At 37.7% G+C, this 24,770-nt stretch overlaps 1 protein-coding gene and 1 pseudogene across 1 annotated transcript in view; both read right to left on the bottom strand.

The window, feature by feature from the left end:
• Positions 1-24,770, bottom strand: part of INPP4B (inositol polyphosphate-4-phosphatase type II B) — a 917,092-nt gene that overhangs the window by 573,168 nt on the left and 319,154 nt on the right.
• On the bottom strand, positions 6,849-7,291 carry LOC110210780 (large ribosomal subunit protein eL32 pseudogene; annotated as a pseudogene).

The following is a 24,770-nucleotide window of genomic DNA, read 5'->3' as shown; positions in this document are numbered from 1 at the left end:
AGTGAGGGAGGGCTGTGCAAAGTCATCAGCCTCATTTTCTCTTCTGGAGCCGTCTGGGTCCAGTGCCAGATATAGATGAGGACGACTGGAGATGGCCCTGGATGCGGGTGCCTTTTTAAGTGTAAGTCTTGCCCAGGTTTCAGTTTCACTGAAGTAATGCCCATTCAGAGACTAAGGCTAAGTAAGAAATGAGGCAAAAAATGGCCTCTTTTACCTAGTCAAAGAGAAAAATCAATCTGGGAGGGGAAGGTCCTCAGGGTTTCTGGCTAAAACAGAAACAACTGCTATTTACACTCACTCTGGGCCATCACTTCACTAAGTGAAGCAGTCTACATCCCGATGGGTTCACAGAGTTAGGAAGACTATACGTCTTGGCGGGTGTGGATCATGGTCGGGTACCACAGGGCACAGTTGGTGAGCAAGTCTGAAGGCTGGAGAGGGCAATCATTGATTAAGCACATAGTGTGCACTAGTTACTGAGGACACAGATACAAAACCAAATAAAAGAAGTCCTACTTTCAAGAAACTTATATTGGGGGAGACAACATATCTAGGAAATAAACATAATAAAAGCTAGCTAACATCTATATGGGTGGCTAGATGGCACAGGCCTGGAGTCAGGAAGATTCCTCTTCCTGAGTTCAAATCTGGCCACAGACACTTACTAGCTGTGTGACCCTGGGCAAGTCACTTAAAACTGTATGCCTCAGTTTCTTCATCTGTAAAATGAGCTGGAGAAGGCAATGACAAAACCCCAGTATCTTTGCCAAGACAACTCCAAACGGGGGCACGAAGAGCTGAACGTGAGTGAAAAACAACTGAACAACAACAAACATTTATGTAGCATCTACTATGTGCCAGGTACTACAGTAAGTGCTTTATAATATTAACTCAATTGATCATCATAGCAACCGTGGGGAGGTAGGTGCTAGTATTAACCCCATTTTACAGTTGAGAAAACTGAGGCAAAGGTAAAGTAATTTGCCCAAAGTCACATAGTTAAGTGTTTGAGGCTAGATATGAACTCAGATCTTCTTGACTCCAGGCTTAATGCTTTTCTCACTATACTATCTAGCTCAGGGGTGAGAAACCTGCAGCCTTGAGGCTATGTGTGGTCCTCTAGGTCCTCAAGTGCAGCCCTTTGATTGAATCAAAACTTCACAGAACAAATCACTTTAACAAAAGGATTTGTTCTGTAAAACTTGTACTCAGTCAAAAAGCTGCCTCCAAGGACCTAGAAGGCCACATGTGGCCTCGAGGCTGCAAGTTCCCCACCCCTGACCTAGCTGCTTTTTTAAGATAAATAGGAGGTGGTTAGAGAAGAAAGGGACTGGCAGTTGGGGGTTGGGGAGGGCATCCACAAAGATCTCATGTTCAAAATGATTGATGAGCTGCATCTTAAAGGAAGGGAGAAATTACACCAGGCAGAGATGAGGAGAGACTGCATTCTAGGTATGGGGGATGGTTAGAACAAAGGAATGGAAACGTGAGATGGGCTACCATATGAGGAAGAGAGAGGTTGGTTTGCCTAGAGCACATGGCACAGTTAGGGAGGAGAAGAAGCAATAAAATAGATTGGAGCCAGGCTCTCAAGAGCTTGAAAAGTTTGAGAGAGAAGTTTGATCCCAGAGGTAACAGGGAACTGCTGGAGTTTATTGAGTGGTCGAGTGACAAGGTCAAATTTGTGCCTAAGGAAAATCACTTTGGTCACCATATGGAAGACGGATTGGAGTAGAGAGAGATGTGAGATAGAGATAATGCTGAAGAGGCCATTGCAATTTTACAGGTGAAAAGTAATAAGGGCCTGAACTAAGATGGTTTCTGTGCTAGTAAACAGAAGAAGTCAGCAATAAAAAATGTTGTGGAGGTAGAAAAGGCAAGGTTTGGCAACTGATTGGAGATGTATGGTAAGAGAGAGTGAGAAGCTGAGGATAATACAAAAGCTGGGAGATGGAAGGGAGAGTGAATGTTTCAACATAAAAAGGGAAGCTTGGAAGAAAAATGTATTTGGGGCAGGGGAAGAAAATTAATTCTATTTTGGACATGTTGAGTTTGAAGTATACCTCTGGGATGTATAGTTTAAAATGTCCAAATGGTGATGTGGGACCAAAGCTCGGAGTAGAAACTGGGGTGTCATCTACATAGAGATGACAACTGAACTCACAGTAGCTATTGGGGTCGCCAAGAGAGTGAAGAGAAAAAGGAGTGAACAGAGGATTAGGGGAAAACCCACAGTCAGGGTACACGATAAGAACGTAAAGAAGACTTGAAATGGAGCAGTGAAAAGATAGGAAAAGCATTTTTTTCATATGATTGTAAATTGTTGCCCTGGTATTCCAGAACCAGAGGGCAAAATACGAATTGAAAGAATCCATAGATCACCTCCTAAAAGACATCCAAAAATGAAAACTGAAAAAAAAAGTTTTGATTTCTGCATCAGAAAACTGCCTGTTCTTATGCTTTGACCATTTATCAATTGGAGAATGATTCCTATTCTTATAGATTTGACAAAGTTCTTTATATATTTGAGGTATGAGACCTACCTCAGAAGCTATCTATAAGATTTTTTTCCTGATTTTCTGTTTTTCTTCTGAACTTGGCTACATTGATTTTATTGTACAAAATATTTTTAATTTAATGTAATAGAAATTATCCATTTTATACCTCACTGACCTCTATCTTTGGTTTATTCATAAATTGTTAACCTATCCATAAGTCTGATAAGTATGTTCTTCCATATAAGTAAATTCAATGTTCTTCCAAGTTTCTTGTGAGATCCCTTTCTTTATCTAGGTCATATATCCATTTGACCTTATCTTGATAAGTGGTGTAAGATATTGGTTAATGTCCAGTTTTTGCCAGACTGATTTCCAGTTGTCCCAACAAATTTTTTTTAACAAATAATTAATCCTAATCCCCAAAATTTAAGTGTTCACACTCATCAAGAAAGGTAGGACTTTTATAATCATAAAACACGGACAGGAGAAAGAGACTACCCAGGAGGAGAAAAGGGTCAACAATATCAGCTAAAGGACCATCAGACTAAAAGACCATTTATAACTTTGAAGAGAGCAGCTTCAGGTGAGTAATGAAATAAATAAACAGATTACACAGAGATGAAGAGTAAGCGAGAGGAGAGGAAATGGAGGCAGAGCTCATAGATAACTTTTTGTACAAGTTTGGCTGAATATTAATTAAAGAATGACATAGAACAATACCTTCCTTACAGGACTGGTAATATCTATCCCAGGGGTATATTTTAAGGATGGGAAAGACGTGGACATGCAGAAAAGGGATCAGGAAATAGGAAAAGATTTAAGATTAGAAGAAAAGGAATGACTGAAAGGAAAATCTGCTGGGAAATATGGGAGGGAAGGGAGTCAAGCATACATATGTCAAGGAGCTGGACTTGGCAAGGAGAAACACAGCATAATTCTCAAAGACTAGGAAAAAAAAAGGAGATCATGGAGAATAACGTCAAGGAGTTTCTAGAAGTGAAGAAAAGGAAGAAAGAGAGTACTTAGGGCAAATGGTCTCCTTAATTTTTGTCCATAAAGTAAGACATGAAGTTCTCAGTAAAGAAGGTTGAGGGAATGGGTGGTGTGGGAAGCTTGAAGAGAGAAGAAACTTAGAATAGCTTCTGTGGGGAATGGGATAGAGAATCAGTTAAGGATAAACAAGAAGACTTCCTTGCTGCAGTGAGGGCCCAAGTGAAGTGAAATAACACAGATTTGTAGGTCAAGGAAGTCAGAAAAGGAAAATGGGCCCAAAAGAACCAGGACCTCTGATCTCTGTACTGGCTTGCTCTCTCTCCTGAGTTACAGACATTTGTATATTTGTAACCAGGGGAAGGAAGAGCCTGCTGTTTGGTGTTAGTGCCTGACTGTAGTCAAGTCGGGAAAAGAGAAAACTCAAACTACCTCCTACGTACAAATTGATTGTTGACCCCCAAGCGAGGAGTCTGCTTTATCCACACATTCACAAAAACATCATCATCAAAGATACCGACAACAGCTAGCATTTATGCAACACTTAAAGGTTTGTGAAACACTTTACAAATATCTCATTTTATCTTCACAAAAATCTTAAAAGATGGGAGTTATTATTACCTCCATTTCACAGATAATGAAAGTGAGGCAGGCAAGATAAGTGAGTTGCCTAGAATCATCCAGCTAGCCAGTGAGAAACCCTCTTTTGAACTCAAGTCTTTCTGACTCCAAGGCCAGCTGTCTCTATCCACTGCACCAACCAAGCTGCCTCAAATAAACAGGAAGCTAGCACCCATTCTAGGGTCCTATGTACATTTTAGTGCTGAAAAGGAAAGTTTCGTGCTAGGTGAACTCCAAGAACATTTGGTTATTACCCCCGATTCACACAGACTTTCAGCTGACTATATATACGGTCCTATTAATTTCTGCCTCAAGAGAGGTAACCATGAAAAATCTACGTTAGTTACACTGCAGAATGTTCAACTTCACATTTTCAGAAATGTTCCCAGTTCCCACCTTCCTGCTATTTTCTGAGAAGGTTGATGGGCTGCATCTCTTTCTATATTCTAATCTAAGCACCCAAAGTTTTGGGAATACTCATAAAAAAAAAGGCAATAGCTAGCAACAAAGATAAAACTACAAGGATGTGTGTGGATGTAACACACCATCACTGTGTTTATACACACACACACACACACACACACACACACACAATATATTTTCATGCCTGCTGTCCAGTCTATGATAGTAGCTGAATGACCATCCTAGAGAATATGTATGTGCATACATGCATACGTATATATCTCAGACACTAAACATGGAAAATGAATTGTACACAAAACTGAAAAGTAGGAGGGGCTCTGGCTGGATTGCCTTTGGAAAACTGCAATTGATTAATGACTCCAAACTTTTTCCTAAAAGAAAGGTCCACTTTTTTAACACCAGCTCAACCTAGAAAATGTTTATTTATTGCCTGCTACGCATAGATGCTGAAGTAGACATCATAGGTGCAAAAGGAGAGCCTTTTTAAAGAATCTTGCTCTCAAAGAGCTCAGTTACACTCCACTGGGAAAAGCAACATGCACGTAGCAAATGAAATACAACATAGTTGTAATATTCAACATATGTTGAGAGGAGGAAGGAGGAGGAAGAGAGAAAGAAGGGAAAGGGGGAGAATAAGAAGGAAGGAAAGAGAGGGAGAAAAGGAGAGAAAAGGGAGGGAGAAGAAGGAGGGAGAGAGGGAAGAAGGAGACAGGGACAGAAAAGGGGAGAGAAGACTGGGTTAGCAGAACACATTGATTATAGGGCACACTCTGGCTTTATTGAAACTAGGTTTGTGACTAGAGCCTTTATTTCAACTAAGATTCTATGTATGTGTATATGCATAGAAGAATTAGCAAAACTACCAAAAAGAAAAAAAAAATCATAAGAGCTACAGACCTCCCAGTATCACAGGCTCACAGCTAGAACTGGTGAACTTAAAGGGCATTTAGTACACACCATTTTACAGATGAGGAAACTGAGATGAGGTGATTTGCCCAAGACCATAAGGTACTAAGAAAAAGGACCAGTATTCAAATTCTAGTCTTCGGTCACCAATTTCAATGTTCTTTCCACTATACTGGAGCAATATAACCTCTGAGAGGGCCAAGATTCAGTTTTTATTTTTATTTTATTCCCAGCGCCTAGCAGAGCCTGGCACTTAACAAACGCTTATTGAATTGCACTGAGACTAGTGCTTAATTTCACAGAACGCCTTTACAACTGGGTAGCTTAGTTCTTTACGTAATTAGATAAAGAATCACCCAAATCTATGCTTTTTACCTCACACTCAAGAACCAGTTGAAAAGATCTGCATTATGCGAAATATTACTATGAAAAACACCATGTGTATGGGTGTGTGGGGGGGGTAACCCATATTGCTGAGCTTTCATACAAATGCCAACCAGAGACAAGCAGTTAACTATTCATAGGGCCATTTTGCAGACCTGGGAAAGTGTTTGCCCAAGGAAATACAGTCTGCTTCTGCAGAGGCAGATGTTTTGTAAATAAAACATTTTATTTACATCACTGTTTTAGTTATTCACATCTTAATTAACTAGAATTTTTTTAAAAATTTTTACTCATGCTTATTTTAAAAATAGAACTTTAATCATAGTGGTCTAGGTAAATATAATGATTTCCCAGGAAAGCGGGTTACTACAAGGATTCAGATGTGCAGTCACATCATTTCCCCGACATAACAACAAATTTTCTTGGGTAGCATAGCTAATAATAAGGAAAGTGTTAGGATCATAGATTAAGAAGAGGTAGAAGGGATTAGAATAGAGTCAGCTAGGTGGGCAAAACACAGGACCTAGAAAGAGGAAGATCTGAGTTCAAATCTAACCTCAGACACTTACTAGCTGTGTAACCTGGTAAGGTCACCAAATTTCCCAAGAGGCCCATCACACACATACACACACACACACACACACACACACACACACACACACACACACACACACGTTAAGAACCCTTAATCTAATGGTACACCTGAAGTCACTTCTGCCAAAGGCCATTTGACTTCTGAGTTCACTTCCCATTTGTCCTATATGTATCTTGTATGTACAGAGTTGTTTGAATGCTATGTCCCCCACTAACGTGAGTTCCTTGAAGGCAGGAAGTTTTTGCCTTTCTTTGTATCCCCCAAGTTTAGCACAGCACCTAGAATGTCATAAGTACATTTAAAAAATAATAATTCATAAATTAATAAATATTCTTGACTGGCTGACCTCAGGAGCTAAGCATTAAACTAGACTTAAAGGGTTTTTTCTTCTTTGTTCTTTGTTTGTTTGTTTTTGGTAGTAATTGGAAACTTTATTTAACACAAATAAAAATGTGCAAAGTATTTTGCTCATTTTCTTCACTCCTCAGTCTAGCATTTGGATTGGTAATCTTGATGGCTAGCTGACCCACTCTCTCAACAATGACTTTCCCATTCTTGGAGGACACATTGTGAGCAATCTTGGCACAGTGAGATTTGTTGCACATCAGAAGCACTTCTGGCTGTTTGACATCATGTACCCAAAACTTCCTGAATCTACTTGGTAACATGGGTTTTGTCTGCTTATTGCTTCCATAACCAATACTGGGCATCAAGAATTGATGCCCTTGAATCGTCTTCACACCCTGTTGTCAATGCCTCTTGGTTTACGCCAGTTTCTCTCGATCTTGATATATCTGTCGGACTGGTGCCAGATGAACTTCTTGGTCTGCTTCTTGACGATTTTAGGCTTTACAAGAGGTCTGAGGGCAGGCATGGCGCCAGCAAAGAGATAGCAGCCCCTCCATGGGAAGCGCCGACAGAAAGAGAGAAAGAAGGAAAGACCCTTTTTTGTTTTTTGCTATAGGATAGACGCAGTTGATTCTATCAGTCAAACAAATTATTCTGAATCTTCTCTTCTTGAAACAAAGAAATGTGTGTAATTAAATGTGTTCTGTAGGATTATAGCAAAAATTAATTAGCACAGTTTTAGGTGATTTTTCTTCAAAGCTCTAGCAATATGTGGGAGGCAAAAAAATGTACCAAGTTGTTAATGAAATGAGTCCAGAAAAAGCAGATCACTAAATATACAATTTCCTTATAAAAGTAAAGTCCTGCTTTCTCTTGAGGCATTCTCTTCTGTCAGTAATGTCATGTCCATAAAGCACCCTAAGGGGTCCAGTAAACTGAATCATATAACATTAGGTTCCTTAGTGCATGAGATAAGCCACCACCAAATTTAAACTGGCAAGTTTATCTAAGTCAGAGGTTAAGACGGGGGTACTTAACCTATAAACTTGACATTTGTATATGTATGTGTATGTGTATGTATATTACATATATATATATATATATATATGTGTGTGTGTGTGTGTGTGGGTGTGTGTGTGTGGATAAGTGTATACGTATATATATATATACACATATGTATATACATGTATATATATGTGCATTGTAGGCATGTGTGTATATGTATATATCTATTATGTATATGGGTATATATGAATATGGGTATCTATGTGTGTGTATGTATACATATACACATATTTACACATATAGATATTAATACCTATAGGAATATTTGTATATATAACTGTTTTTTCAATATAATTGGTTTCTTTTGTAATTCTGTACATTTTATTTAATTAATTTAAAAACATAGTTATGAGAAGGGTTTTATGGGCTTTACCTGATGGCCAAGGAGGACCATGACACATACGAAAAAGGTTAAGAAGCTTTGGGTTAAGTTCAAAATTTTTTAGCCAGACCTCTGAGGAACTCCCACAACCTGCTCTGCTACTTATCACCTTGATCACCATTTGGGTCACTGAGAGATTAAGAGGTTTAACTAGCACCATATAGTCAATATGTCAGAGGCAGGATTTGAACTTAGGCCTTACTGACACCAAAGCCATCTCTCTGTCCCTTATGTAATGTTGGCTCTCAAGATGATAATTATACTATACCTCTTTATTATAAATATTATAAATAGATGATAAATATTATCACTAAATAGCAAAGTATAGTCTTACAGGGCAGAGTTTAATTAAAGACCCTGGGACACAAGTTCCCCATGGGGAGAAAACTCGATACTACATTGTGGTGGTGGATAGGGTAGCAGAAGGGAAAAGCCTGTTCAAAGCTCTATTGGTTAGAGATTCAGGGACACTAATAGGCCAGAGATTCTGGGAAAACTTCTGCTTGGATGGTGGTGATAGGTGTTGATACAGAGTAGGGCAAACCCAGAGTGGAGTTCACTTGGAGTTTGGAGCCATGACATCTGGTAGCTTCTGATTTTTAACTTAATTTTTCTTACTAACTAGGGGCTAAAATCAGATGAAAGGGCCAAAGGGCTGCCAAGATGTAGTGGTTACAAATCAAAAATTGCACAGCATTTTATAAAGTTATTATACTCAATTTCAGTGCCCTGGGGGAAAATCCTGATGGTTTCTTCCTAGTTACAGCTCTGCTTTAGAGTTATTAGAATGACTGTTACTTATTATTGTGCTAAAGACACACAGAATTTCTTCTTAATAAAGAATTCCAGTGGGATAAAACACTTAATAAGTTAGCTCTGACCATTTTTTTGGTCTTGCTGTGATCATATCTTCTGCTTACAAAAGAATATTTTAAAAAAGAAAGCATAATTAAAAGCAGTCAGGGATTCTGTTCCAGCATTCGCATCCTTGTTTTCTCAGAAAGCATTACTGCTAAATTCATTGAAGTGATATAGGAAGGCTTGAGTTTAGATCTATTTTCTTTTGATTTCACTCAGTGCTCCAAGACACCAATTATCGTTTAATAAAAACATTGAGATTATCATACACCACCACCTAGTGTTAATGACCAGTTGATTTCATGATGCATTATCCCTTTAAATCTGCTCAGTATTCATCTCATTTCAGAAGAAAGAGAGAGAGAGAGAGAGAGAGAGAGAGAGAGAGAAGAGAGAGAGAGAGAGAGAGAGAGAGAGAGGAAGGAAGGAAGGAAGGAAGGAGGAAAGGAGGAAAGAAAGAAAGAAGAAAGAAAGAAAGAAAGAAAGAAAGAAAGAAAGAAAGAAAGAAAGAAAGAAAGAAAGAAAGAAAGAAAGAAAGAAAGAAAGAAAGAGAAAGGAAGGAAGAAAGAATTCTCTCTTAAACCATTTCTTTTCCCAAACTGCAGATACACGTGGGACTAGCACTCTCCCAGGAAACTGCAGGGCTTTTATCAACTCCTATGCTTTTCCAAATCTCATATAAAATATATGAACGGGAAGACTAGAAGGGGAGAAAAGTTCAAGCTAGATGGGGAGAGCTCAGAAGCTTAGATTCATTTCTTTCACTGTCATTATCTAGGGGTAAATATGGTCGCAACTCCTTGAGCAAATATTATGCAGCCTAGTCCCAGGACTGGTCACAATCTCTCCTTCTCTTTCTCTATCAATATAGTCAATGTCTCCTGGGGTTTAAACAATAGGGAAGTCAGGTCAAAAGGCATCTTTGGGTAATAATGATATTAGTTTAGGATATACCTAGGAAATTGAAGTCCAGGCAGGACATCTAGATGGAGATGTCCAGTAAACCAACAGAAATGTGGGTCTGGAAATCAGGAGCTAAAGATAGGAATTGGTGAGTCATAAATATATGATATGATCATGATATGTAAATGGCATCCAGGGATTTTGTATTTCAAAGGGACAAACATTCCCTTCTCAGGATTTACAGAGAGATTTGGGAGTAATGAAATCTTTGAGCCAGAGGGGAAACTCAAGTCACATTCCAAATTCTTAAAGGGACACAGTCTGTGAAATCAGACAGAGAAAAAAAGAGGGAGTGGCTGCAATTAGGTGTCAGGAAGTAGGTGGTGAACAATGGCTGAGGTCTCCTAGAAATAATGGACCTGGAGAAGTAATCACTATTCTGGATTGTGTGGCAGCAGTTCCTGGTATAAAGGTGTTAAACCCCCCAAGGCATGGTCTCTGGTGTGAGGGGCAAAGCATTCCAGGAAATGATGAAATGACCAGGGAGTTAGGAGTTATCAGGATAAAGATGTACTAGAGATGTGAAACTTCTCAGTTGTGGGAAAGTTGCCCTTCCCCCAATGAAGTCACCAATTCTAGGATATGGACCAGTGACAGCTTATATTATTCTTTCCTGTTCCTTTTCAGAGATTTTTGGAGAAGTCTCCAAAAAATGGTCAAAGGTAATCTGAATGACCTGGCTCAAGTGCCAGAAAGATGGGAAATAAGAGTCAAAAAGGAGATGTGGGTATCTTTCTGGGCCACAAAAGGATTCCATAGTGCTGATCAAGCAGAAATATCCTGCTCAGAAATCAAGAAAGAAATTTAAAACTCAGCATCTTATAAAAGTGAATGCTGAAAAAGAAAACTAAATACACATACACACACACACACACACACACACACACACACACGAAATCGAGAAAGAGAGGAAATAAATGGAATGGCCTCACTTTCCCTCAGCCAAGATTTGGAAATGTAGACTTTGGTCAAGTAGGACAAGTAGCAGTGTTTCCAACAGTTACCAAAGGAGATTATGTGGAGGAAGGAGTGATGGTGTTGGGAATGAAAGAAATATCACGATGTCAACTAGAATTAAAGAGTAATTTGAATCATTTCATTCACTGGACTACTCATTCAGGGCTGCAGAACCTTTCCAATGGTTAGTACCAACTATACTTAAAAGCAATGAGGTTTATAAGGATGTAGCTGTAACAAAAGAAGGCCTAGAACACAGCGCTTGGGAAACATCTATAAGCAGGAGCTAGAGAAATAGAAGAGTCACCAAAGAAGCTATAAAAGAGAAAAATTAGAAGAGAAGGAGATTACAATCAAACAAAAGCCAAAGGAAGACAGATCAAGAAGGAAGGAACAGTAAAGAGAAAGGAAGAAGGTGAGGGCTGAGAAAAAGCCAAGGAATATGATAGCCAGGAGGTCCTAACATCATAGACCTAGAACTGGACAGGCCCATAAAGGCCATCTATTGCAAATTCCTCTTTTGACTGATGCTGAAGGAGGTTAAATGACTTGCCCAGGGTCCCACAGGTAGTAAAAGAACAAGTATTTGAACTCAGATTCCCAACTACAAGTTCAGCATTTTATATCCAAAGTACCTCGCACTCTACCATGGTGCCTCCTGTCACCACTGACATACAAAAGAGCATCAGTAATTAGATTGCAGAGGAATAAGGAATGCGTGACTAATGAGGTGGTAGAATTGCCAGGGCTTTGAACAAGTTTGGCATTTGTTCAAAGAGGAGACAAAATATTAAGGTAACCCAAAGTGTAACATTGGGAGCAAACAGTCTACAAGAAGGATTTTTGTTTGCTTCATGATTTATTTTCTGCTTTTAGGCTGGGAAAGACCTAGACATATTTGCAAAAGAGGAAGGAGTCTGGTGGGCAGGGGAGGAGGGACAAATTTAAGACATGAAGAAAAGAAGGATACTTGATATAACAGGGTCCTAAAGAATTCAGAAAAGGCATGGGATTAAGAGTGAATGGGAGAGGAGCAACTAGGTGGCATAGTGGATAGGGATCCAGCCTTGGAGTCAGGAGAATCTGAGCTCAAATCCAGCCTCAGACACTTGATATTTACTAGCTGTGTGACCCTGAGCAAGTTACTTAACCCCTCAAATGCTTCACAAAAAAAATAGATAAAGGTGAATGGGGATAGCCTTGAAGATAAAAAAAAAAAGATACTTCTTTGTTGGAAAAAGAATTCCAGTTTGCTACTTACTAGCAACGTGATCTTGGGCAAGTAACTTCCTTAGCTGAACTATAAATTGCTCTGTAAAACGAGGTCAGACCAAAGACACTTAAGGATTATTCTACATTGAAGTCCTGTGATCCTAACAAAGGAAAGGACCTTCATTTTAACTGAAATTCAACTGCATTATTCAGGACAAGGGCCAGTCAGATAAGCAGGGCTACTCCCAAGGCACACAGCCCATGGGACAAAAGATGAAGTCCCATCCAGACTTTAGGAACATACCACAACTCATTTGGGAGGGGTCATTTTGTGACCCCAAACATATGGTGTTCTTTACCAAAATGTAAATAAACTCCATTGCTAACACAGGGAAAATGTCTCCTAATAAAATCAGGTGGTTTTCTCAAACATCATCTTTGATGCCAAATGTAAAAGTTCTGCTAATCTTTGAATAATTGTTCTGTTTCAAATTAACACACACTAAGCAACTGCTTCAGATGCATCCAAAACTTAATCCACAAGCAAGGAATGAAATATTAAGCAGCAAGAGTATATTACAATTTTCCCCTTTTTGTGCTGAAAATTAATCTTGACTTCCAGGGCCACAGGCTTTTTTGTACTCATCTTCAGTAACTGATTAAGGAGGGAGTTGATTTCCTCTGAAACAAAGAATATATTACAGCAGTGAAATCTCTCTGCTGCATCAATAATAGCTAGATTATTTGCCACCCTTCCAAAACCCAGAAGTCAGGAAGATTAAATGAGATGCTACATACGCCAAGTAAAATCCACCGAGTATATTAGTCTCTTTACACATTATAAGTGGTGTAAATCTCCCATGTTTGAAATGAGCAGCACTGGTATAAGAGAAATGTAACATGTTCATGAAAAAAGTGAAAAATACCTTTCATTTCTTTTGTTTTTCCCCCGTAAAGACTGGAAAAACTATCTTGTTAGTGTCTAAGAATTCTATTAACAGAAATTAACAACCCATTTCTTAAAGCATTGAAGGTATATGTTTACTATATAAAGGGTACCTTGCTTAAATTTGAAAACTGAAAAGCCAAATTTTTACTTCCAAATGCATTAATCCCAAGAGGAGGGGGACAAAAACCTTGATTTCCTTAGCATTCTGTATCATTCCATTACAGTACCAGAATAAATGCTACTTCTCATTATATATCTGGGTTCTACCTAATTATGGCTTAATTTAGTTATTCCTATACTTATTACCATACCACTCTTTATGAAGCAACAAATTTTATAAGCCTAAGTTTTTCTGTTCTCCAGTAAATGAAATTATGCAAACTCTGTTCCACTACCACCCAAGTAATTCCCTTCCAAATGACAATTATGCTGCCAGATAAGAGGCAGAAAAGAAAACGAGAGGCTTCTTTCCAAAGGGGTTTAAACCTTTAGTGAAAAGTCACACTGTGTAACCAAAAGGTCGTTTTAATTTATTATGAAATATGCATAGTTGTTGGTCATTTTTGTTTATTTTTTCACATGGAAATCAAATTATAGTATCAGTATCTAAAAATAAAATAAAACAGAAAACTCACAACTGGCATAACTTCAGCATCATTCTCTCTCCAGCTTCTTTTCCTCAGTCATCAGTTCCCTATTGCTGTTGGATCAAAATGGGCACTCAAATATGTTATTTCAACCTCAAATCTTTATTAACTTACAGAACGGCTTAAACTAATAAAAAATATAGCCACCAGATTTACTTTCCTATTCAATATGGTGCTGTCCTAATTGGTACAGAGTTTGCATAAATTTCCACATTGATTCCAAGTTATCCTAATTCTAGGAGAAAAAAAAACTAAATCATTGATTCAATTCAATTTAACAAATGTTTACTAAAACTGATCTGTGTTCTCAAGGAGTTTACATTCTACTGGGGATGGCAGTTTTATTTAAAAGGCAGCAAGTAAGACTCAGAACTCTTAAAAGCAAAAGGGAGTCCTGTGATCAATCTGATAAGTATACCCTGAGGTCAGCCTTTGTTTGGTACTTTGACTGTATCTCATGGATTGGGGGTGAATTGATTGACTTGGTCTCAGAATACCGACAGTCAGATTTACCCCTTTCTGCTTTAGAGATTCTTCATCACAGACTTAGCTCTGTGTGTGTGTGTGTGTGTGTGTGTGTGTGTGTGTGTGTATGCATAGGTGTGTTTCCTTTTCTGAGCACTGATAAAAGAACAGAGACTTAAGAGTGAACTTTAATTCCTGGTCAGCATTAGCGCACTCACACAGACTCTAACAGACAAAGGAACATCTTGACCCAATGTCAAGAATTGCTGGAAACATTGTGCGATGATCAACTATGATTGACTTAGCTCTTCTCAGCAATATAATGATTCAAGACAATTCCAGAAGACTCTCCATGGAAAATGGCATCCACATCCAGAGACAGAACTGATGGAGTCTGAATGCAGAGGAAATCATACTGTTTTCACTTTCTTTGTGGTTTGTTTGGGGGTTTTTTTGGTGTGTTTTTTTTCTTTTGTTTTATTTCTTCTTTCACGACATGTTTAATGTGGAAATATGTTTTACTTGATTGTACATGTATAACCTATATCAGATTGCTTGCTGTCTTGGGGAGGTGGGTGGGAGGGAAGGAGAGAGAAAAATTTAGAACTCAAAATCTTACAAAAAATGAATGTTGAAAATTCTCTTTACATGTAATTGGAAAAAATAAAATATTATTACATTAAGAAATAAAATGAAAATTGGAAAAATGTGTATATATCTTCTATGCACATAGTTGTTTGCCTTTCTCTTTTTCCTTATAATCTGAACTCTTTGGGGGCAAGGTTCTTATTTTTACCTTTCTTTGCATCCCCAGTACTTAGTACAGCACTTGCCACCTATAGTAAGCTCTTAATAAATGTTTGTTGACTGAGTGATCAAAAAAAAAATTGCTGGACTAAGATGCTGAACTCAGAGTACCTATGTGGTGCTGAGAGATGAGAACTATCTGGCTAAGTAGTAGGATGACCTTGAGAGAACGTAGCCTTTTCTAGAGAGAGAATTGGAAAGCTAACTGGAACATTTAGTTAATGAGTTTGGAGATCTAGACTTCTAAAAAGAAAAGGAAGAGTTCCTAGCAGAGCCAGCCTCTTGGGGAGAAAAGGATCATGAATGCGGCCTCAAACCTTGAAATTCAGAAGGCGAGTCCAAGCCACAGGATGTAAGATGTCCTCCACTATTACCATGTGTTATTTACACAGGGCAGGTTTTATAAGAAGGGGTTGCCTGTCTGGTAACCCCATGTTCTTTTTCTTTCTGTGGTAATCCAAGCCCTCAGGATAATATCATAAAGCTAGATGCCTGTATAGGTCTCTGAGTTAATGTGGAATTCACCAGAACATTAGGGGGTGATCTATTTAGCAACCCTAGTATGTTTACCTTCTGGAAGATTTCATTAGAGTAGTACCATAGGGTTGGTGCTCATTTTAGGTCTGTAGCCAGCACTCCTTAAACTTAAAACCCCCCATATGGGCTCATGAAAAATCTGTCAACCTTAAAAGGTTTCTAAATTAGCAACTACCAAAAATCAATTAAAAATCACATGGACTGAATCTGAGTTGATTCTGACAGCACTTGCCTGTATTGCATCACACAACTTCACTGCAGCTTTGGTTCTGAACACAAACCATGAGCACTTTGCACTGAGCATGCCATCGCACCATGCAACATCAATGAATGTTGCTGAAAAGTGAAAAGGGGTCCCAAGTGGAAAAAGTTCAAGAAGCTCTGCTCTAGACGAAAGAAGCACTCTAAAATGTCAAATTGCAATAATTTAGTTTCCTTTGTCAGGTAAGCCCAAGCCTTTAGGGTACTATGATGAGATAGGAGGACATTGTAGGTTCTGCAAATAAAAGTGGGAATTGCTAGAATATCAGGGAATTTACCTGTCTAGCAATCCCAATTTATTTTCCTTTATGAGGGGAGTCCAAGCCACAGGATGTCACCATGAATCTAGGGGAGTGAGTAGGTTCCTGGAAAGATGGGATGACTTACTTAACAGAGGGGAAAAAAATCATACTGATTGTATATTGGCTATTGTGAATGTATAATATGTATTTTGCTTTCACTATGAGATAAAATAATAGCTATCCTATACTCCATAATATATTATTAACCTCAGTGCTTGGATAGGAGATAAGAACCCTTTTACCCCCACTTGTGAAGACCTAAACACAAACTATGTTTATAAATTCTGAGATTCCCAGCAATTTGGGGCAGGGGGCAAAAGCAAGCCACTGAATTCTAGTTTGGGGAGGCTGCAACTATTTTATACTGAATCAATTCAGTGTAAACTTAGAGCTTGGAGTGCTATGCCATGGGTCACAAAAGGTATAAGAAAATTTCAAATCATAGTGGTAAAGGACTGAGTATAATCAAGCATAAAACTTGTTATGCAAAGATTAGAATAAGTGCCACCATACTAAGATGACCTCCATGATGCCATGTGACCATATAAGACGTGCTTTATTCTATTTTATCCTACTCAACTTGTCTCCAAGGGAAGCCACTATTATAGGGTATTAGCTTCTCTGTCCTAAAAGTAAAGATAAATTACACCTGGAAAAAACAAATTGTCATCCCCCAAACAGCAGATATCTAGTGGCAGGATTAGAATGTCGCCTATGACATAATGTCTTGGGAAAAATCACAGACCCCTTCCCTAACATTTTACATGGGTAAAAATTCTGTTAAACTCTTGGAAAGGGTAACATTCAATGGGAAAAAAATTCTCAAAGGGGTAACAGGCAGTTTTGTTGCATAAGGACATTATCTTTGTGATGATGGATAGTGGGTAATAGAGCAAAGTTTGATTTTATATATGTGGGTATCTAGTTTTGGGGGGGCATCTATTGATTATAGTCACTTCTTTCTATGCTACAGAACTTTTCTTTTTCATATGTGAATGCCGCTTATTTCCCTCACTTGAAGAGGCAACATGGCATAATGGATAAAGTGGGAGACTTGGAAGTCAGGGAGACCTAGGTTCAGATCACATCTCTGACATTTACTAGATAAATGACAATAGGAAAGTGATTAATTTAGATAAGCCTCAAGGAACTGACTAAAAGAAACAAGGAAGCTGTGATCTGTGTTAGGAGTGTTTTTGCATTCAAGAAAAAACAGGCCCTTGATGTACTGACATTCTTCAAGGTAATCTTTCAAAAGAAATAGTGGAAAAACAGATCACAATGACTTTTTTGGAAGTACAGACCTAATCACTTTAGTATTTCTCCCTACCCTGAATAGAGTAGACAAAGGAATATTACCCAAAATTCTGTAAGGTCTAAAGAAATACAGGGATACTATATGAGGGCAAAACAAAGATTTGAGAGTTATCCTTTATCTTAAGCCAAATGAAATTTAATTTAATATCCAGTATGTTTATTTTTAGTCACTTTTTAAAACTCAATAAAGGAATTGCAATGACAAAGTAGAAGACAAGAGACCAAAAGAGATCTTTCAGGATGAGTTTGAACCAACTAGAAAACTTGTCACATAACTATTTGTCCTACTCTCCAAAGAAGTCAAAGACCAGGAAAATCTAAATATACATATACACATATGCTCATATGCATATCACATATGAACATATGTTTGCATACGAATAAATGTGTATTTATAGCAAAATTTTCTGTAGTAATAACCAGAAAGAAAGTGTCTGCCCATTGATTGAACAAAATGTAATTTATGCATTTAATGGAATATGGCTGTGCCATAAGAAATCCTGAGTATGAAGAATTTGGAGAAACTTGGAAAGATGCATTTGAACTGACACAGGGTGACACGAACAGAATTGGGGAACAGTTCACATGATGACCACAATTTTGCCAAGGAAAATAACTTTGAATAACTCTCAAATCTCTAATCAATATAGTTAGCAGTCATGTTTTCAGAAGACTGATGATAAAGTATGCCTGCTGCTTCTTACCAAAGAGGTGGTATAGAATATAGGTACAGAAAGAGACGCGCATTTTCAGACATCACCAAAAATGCTGAGTTCTTTTGCTGGCCTATACATTTTTTGTTACAAGAGAGGACTTCTTATAGGATGTGTAAAGTGGCAGAGATGTAAAAAGAGAAAGAAAAGAGAATCAATAAAAAAAATAGAAGAAATAAAAAAGTTTAGGAGAGAAATCAAATAGGGCAATCGTATCACAGTCATGTTATATTTTATGTGCGCTTTCTCTAACTGAATTTCATATTTAACACCTTTTGGCTCTTTTTATAATAAAATGTTTGGCCTTCTTGATGATTGAGTTCATAATAAAAATAAAATTTAAAAGTATAGGGGCAGTTAGGTGACACAGTGGATAGAGCACCAGCCCTGGAGTCAGGAGGACTTGAGTTTAAATCTGGTCTCAGACACTTGACACTTACTAGCTATGTGACCCTGGGCAAGTCATTTAACCCTGATTGCCTCACCAAAAAAGAAAAGCAAAAACAAACAAACAAAAAAACAAATGAAAGTATATTGTTTTATCTTAACAAATAATGAACATGAAAAGTTTGGAGAATGTGGGAAAATTCACATGAACCTTGATGCAAAGGAATATGAATAAAATTCAGCAAACAATTTACAAAATTACCAAATAATATAAAGGAAAACAAGACTGAAAGCCTTTGACATTCTGATTAATGCATATGATTTCAGTGTCACATGTCAGAGAAGTGGTAGAATATGATATTGGTTGTCCTTCACTTTCAAAGAGAACCAATACATGACTGGGTGATGATGTCTTGATTCTTGGGTGAATTGGATTTAAGTGAGGCAGACAAAGTGATCAGCCTCATTTTCTTTTCCAAAGTCATAGAAATCCAAGTGGCAAGACAAAAGTCAGGACAATGATCAATGACCTGGGATGCAGTGGATGACCTTGGCATCTTTGATGTCTGACCAAGCTCTAAGCATGCTATAATGACTGTTTCATTGGAACTAATTGTTCTCATCCACCCATTCCACTGGGGGAAGTCTTTATGTGCTTGGAGTAGATACCCCATAACTCACTAATAGGTTTGAACTAGCCATCTCTTACTCTCAATGGGGTTTAGTACATCTGCTGAGATAGTTTTACCAGGGTGTGGATGCCATGCATGCTACAGCTTCTTGAAGTCGCAGGTGAGAGTTGAGTGCCAGGTGGACACCAAAGGTAGGTGAGCAGCCCTGAAAAGGGCACAGCAGCTCTTTATAACAGAGGTGCTAAACCTCCTGCAATGCTGGATGGATGTGGCTGATGTGTTGATTAGTTTTGCTTTACTGTACTTCTTTGTGATGAGGGAGAGTTCTATGGGGGGGGGGGCGGCGTGATACTTATTGGTGAATGGCAACAATACTAAAAAAAGAAGAGAAAAATTAAACAGCATTAGTGAAGATTATATATGTGTGTGTATACATCTCTATATGCATACATATATGTGTATATACGTATGTGTATATGTGTGTGAGAGAGAGAGAGAGGTATATAAATATTGAAAAGTCACCTCATAACCCCAAGGGGGAAAGATTCATATACTGTCAGTTATTTACAATCTCATAAGTCAACTGAATTTATTCTCTTGTGCTCAGAAGGTTTTAAATTATTTTCAGTATATCCCCTTCCCTGGTTATTTTTAAGCAGGAAGGTATATATGAATATGTTTATATAGGTATATATTTGTATTTATTTGTGTGTATGCCAGTCAGTCATCAACTAGTATATATTCACCACCTCTCATGTTCCCAGCACTTTGTTAATCACTGGAAATACAAAGCAAGGCAAGAACAAGGGCTCTGCCCTCAAGGAGCATACAGTATAGTGGATGAGATGATATGCAGACAACTATTTATAACCAAGATACACACAGGATAAATCGGGGGTAGCCTCAGAGGGAAAGCATTATGATTAAGGATGACTGGGAAAAGCTTCTTGCAGAAGGTGGAACTTCAGCTGAGAACTGAAAGAAGCTTACAGGGTATGATGAGGAGAGGGATTTCACACATGGGGGGGCAGCCAGGGGAAATGGGCAGGAAATAGAGTGTGCAGGTGATGGAATGTCATGTGTAAGGATCAACAAAGAGACCAGTGTCACTGGATGAGAGAGTACATAGGGGCAAGGGGAATCCAGGACCCTGTTGAGATTATGCAAATCAAATTGCAGTGGATTAAATGAGTTAATATACACAAAGTGTTTTGCAAATCTTAAAGCATTATATAAATGTTAGTTAACATACTTTATTTTTATCATCATCATCATCATCATGGCTGTAGTGGCCCCAGTCAGCACTGGTTCATGATCATGTCTAACTACATTCAGCAGCATGTGAGTAGGAGCACAGCCAGGAGATGACAGGAATTATCCAAGGCTGGTATTTGGAAGGACAAGATCTTTGATATAAGAAAGGCACAAGGGGCTTAAGAGAAAAGACCAATAGAAAGTCCAGCTGTTTTACCCAAGGGTCAAGATAAAGAAGGGAAGAGAATGTAGTCAGTAACTGAAGAGCAGAAGAATTCGAGATCATGGCGGGGGTGGGGGGGAGACAAAGAACAAGGTTTGGAGTTGTATGGCAAAAGAAAAGGTGGAATGACAATAAATTATGAGCAGATAAGGTAATTTTAGATTTCATGAATGTGGATGTGGAACATTGGCAGGTGACAGCAAAAATCAAGGGTATGACCATATAAAGCAGTGACAGGATGAAGAGGTAAGTCATGGGACATTGAGGAATTGGAAGGTGAGAGTGTTTGAAGAAGCATGAATATATACTTTGAAATCCCTTAACACGAAGGTAGAAGTTGGAGACGAAAGGAAGACTGAGCCAGGCACTGATCTCATTAAGGAAGGAGGTAAGTATCTCTGAAATCTTTAGACTACAGCTATCAGAATCTTGACTGGATGAAAAATGTGGATTGAACCTCAAAAAAGAAGAGGTTATTGAGTGATGGTGGCAAAGGGAAAGAAGCAGCAACGGGAACAAAAAGTAATCCAATGCCCCATTACAATCAATGAGTCATGAATATTAGTGAAAGTGTAACTATTGCAGGGAAAGGGAAGCCAGGCAAGCTGTGTCATCAAATATCTATACGTCTGCCCATCTATTCATATGCATGCATTATATGCATTTACATAGGTGGCATATATAGGTGTATGGGTACATATATGTGGCATCTATCATATTTTATTTATGTGTATATGTGAATATGGGTGTGCATGTGTCTAATATGTGTATATAGGTATGTACATATGTATAAAAGGTCTTCCAACAACTAGACCTGTGATTTCATTAGTATAGGAAACTCTGGGTGAGGAACTGAGTCTACCAATACAGAATGGCAACATTTTTTTTTGACTTTTACTCTTAGAGAATTGCAACAGACACTAAAAAGTTAAGTGACTTCTTTAGAGACCCAGAGGCAGGTAGAATATGTTAAAATGTAGTTAAAATAAAAATGATATTGCAGGAGTTTATAATTAAAGCCAACATGTACATTCCATACAAGATGAACATAGCATTAATTTTTTTTTCAGATTTTGTTTATTCTATAAAATAAAAATAATAAACCTGGAGTCCTTTTGTGAGGGCCATATGAAGAGGAGGAAGAAAAGGAGAAAGAGGAAGAAGAGGAAGAGGAGGAGAAGAAGGAGAAGGAATAACTAACTTTTTTTGTATCATAAGTGCTTTTTTTCAGTTTGGTGAAGCCTAAGGCCATCTTCTCAGGATATTATTTTTAAATTCATAAAATAAAACTCATAGGATTGCAAAGGAAACCAATACCAAAATATATGGATAAAAAGCACAAGTTTATTAACTTATTGACATTAACAGGGTTATGCACCCCATTCCAGATGAACAAGATAAATCCTTTGGGTAAGAAATCTAAAAATCTAGAAAATGTTAGCCCCCAAGCAAAATTTCTAGGGAAAGTTCTCTCATCTTTTTGTTAATTTCAAAATAAATAGCCCTACAACCACACCTGCAATGCAGAAACATCTTGAGCAGTATTTACCCATGGAGAAAGAAAAAAAAGACTGGGCCAGCAGGGGCAGGGCTCCCGGCTCTGATCCCAGTTTACTCTCCATTGCTTTTCACACTTTCCCAAGGATGTCTGAGCCTTATGAGGGATCACCCTCAATAAGATGAGTAACCTATCTTCAGTAGTTACACACCTCCTACATCTTCAAAGAGCTTAATTCAAGTAAGTAAAAGCCCTGTTTCATTGGCTCTTAGAGGCCTCTAATCATACCATAAATACCTTCAGTATCATCTTAAACTACATGGAGGCCTCCAGCCTCCCTGATCTACTTCTGGGTTATTTTTTTGGGCAGCACATTTATCCTTACGTGAATCCCGAGCCCTGTAAGTTTAATTCACTACAGAAGAGCAGGAATCTCTAAATCATTAAATCAGTATTATAATAATTATAACAACAATAACTAACATTTTTGTAGTGCTTATTGTTTGCCAGGCAGTAGGCTATGTGCTTTAAAACTGTTATCTGATTTGATCCTCACAACAACCCTGGGAGTTAGGTGCTATTATTATGCCTATTTTACAGAGGAGGAAACTGAAGCAAACAGGTTAAATAACTTGACAAGGTTCACTTAGCTAGTAAGGGTCTGAGGGCCAAATTTGAACTTGGGTCTTCCTAACTCCAGGCCTGGCACTCAAATCCACCTCACTTCCCCCCTATTTATAGGAAACTGGGTTTCAGAGAGGGGAAGGGTCTTGCTTGAGGTCACAAGAAGCAAAAAGCAGCAGAATTTGGGATTCAAATTTAGATCCTCTGACTCCAAATCTTTTGTGTATTCCAATATGCCATGCTCTTTCCCTCTAAATGTGTGTTGTGATTATTTCAAAGGCAATACTATATTGTTGTTTTTTAAAAATCTCCTTTAATTGATTATCTTATTTTCAAGAGCAGCTGTTCAAAAATTTTCTCTCCTCAATCCACCCAGAGCACTTCTTTCCTCTCAGTAGGGGGTCCTGCCCTTTCTCACTTTTACTGGGAAAAAAACCAAACAGAAATCATCTTTCATGAGATCTCTTTTTTCCTTTATTCTTCATCTCAATTTTATTGTTCCTATTCATTTCATTTACAATGATATTTTATATTTATTTTAGTTATTTATATTAACTTAGTACAAATTTTTTGTGCTAAATTTTATATTTTTCACAAGTTTTTATATTTTCTGGGAAAATTCTTTCACTTCTCCAAAACTTAGTGTTCTTTATCTATAAAATGCAGGAAATTGCGACTCTTTTGGAAGACTGAAAAATTACTAACAGACAAGACCTGAGTTTAAATCTAGCCTCAGACACTTCCTAGCTGCATGACCCTGGGCAAGTTACTTAACTTCTGTTAGTGTCAATTTCCTTGTCTAGCAAATGAGGATAATAATAACACCTACCTCCCAGGGTTGTTATTAAGATCAAATGAAATAGTAATTGTTAAGCACTTAGCACAGTACCTGGCACATAGTAAGCACTGTATAAATGTTAGTAAATATTAAGTTCTCATGTCATCGTTCATAAGTAGCGTAGATATTTAGACTCAGGGTGTAGGTCTGGTGAGACCTGCCCAGCACAAACTTTTTGGAATGTTTCAAGTTTTTTGTTATTGTTGTTGTTGTTTTTGTTGTTTCTGTTTTTGTTTTTCAACTATCTGCCTCTCCAAAAGCTAGTAAATAATCTTCTAAGGTTATGGATTTTAAAATGACAGAGCATGTAAAGGCTCACATGAAACAGTCACCTCTGGAACACCAATAGAGATAGTGAATTCTTGAACTAGGAGAAGTTATGTGATTGTCCAGTATCTCACATCTATTTGATGGACAAGCTCATAACAAAGAATTATTAAAAATCCCCAAATAATACAATCTTTGTGTTTACAGGTGCTGGTTAAGTTAGCCAAGAATTATTTTTACTTAATCCTCTTACCTCCCACTGACCAAGAACATGTATTCTATATTTTCTACTTTCAAATATGATTTCGACCAATAAAAGTTCTAGCCTTAATATAAGGGAAGAAAATGAGTAAACTTCTCTGCTTTGGAGTTAGTCTACTCAATAAGAAATCATGGGCATTTTGAGATTCATATTTTTACAGGAAGCCTAATTATTTGGATAAATACTTTCCAGTGACTTCTGAGACCTATCTCTAATTATTAAATTTTATTTCTGAAATAACTTCAATTTCCCAAAGATTTCTTAAATTTTCTCCTTATTAAATTGGGGATGGGGATGGTATTTAAATTTAGGCTTACTTTGCTTTGCCAAAGTAATCTGGAACCATTTTAACTTTGCATTTTATAATTCTATAAGATTTTCCCAAAACTTTCTAGGTGAAAAAAATTCAGAAGAGAATGCTGCTGTAGCTTATGGGTCTGAAACTCTCTTTTTCAAACAGTATTACAAGTACTTATCTGTATGCTTTTAGCATCTTGAGTCTAGTAGAATGTAAGTTCTATGAACATTTAATAAAATTTATTGGATATCAGTATCAATTAATTTCAATGTCTAAAAAATTTCAGC

The sequence above is a fragment of the Phascolarctos cinereus genome, unplaced genomic scaffold (genome assembly GCF_003287225.1).
Source record: "Phascolarctos cinereus isolate Bilbo 61053 unplaced genomic scaffold, phaCin_HiC Scaffold_9;HRSCAF=440, whole genome shotgun sequence".
In the NCBI taxonomy this organism is placed as follows: Eukaryota; Metazoa; Chordata; class Mammalia; order Diprotodontia; family Phascolarctidae; genus Phascolarctos; species Phascolarctos cinereus.
Note: the sequence above shows the minus strand (reverse complement) of the source record. Positions and strands in the feature narration are given on the sequence as shown.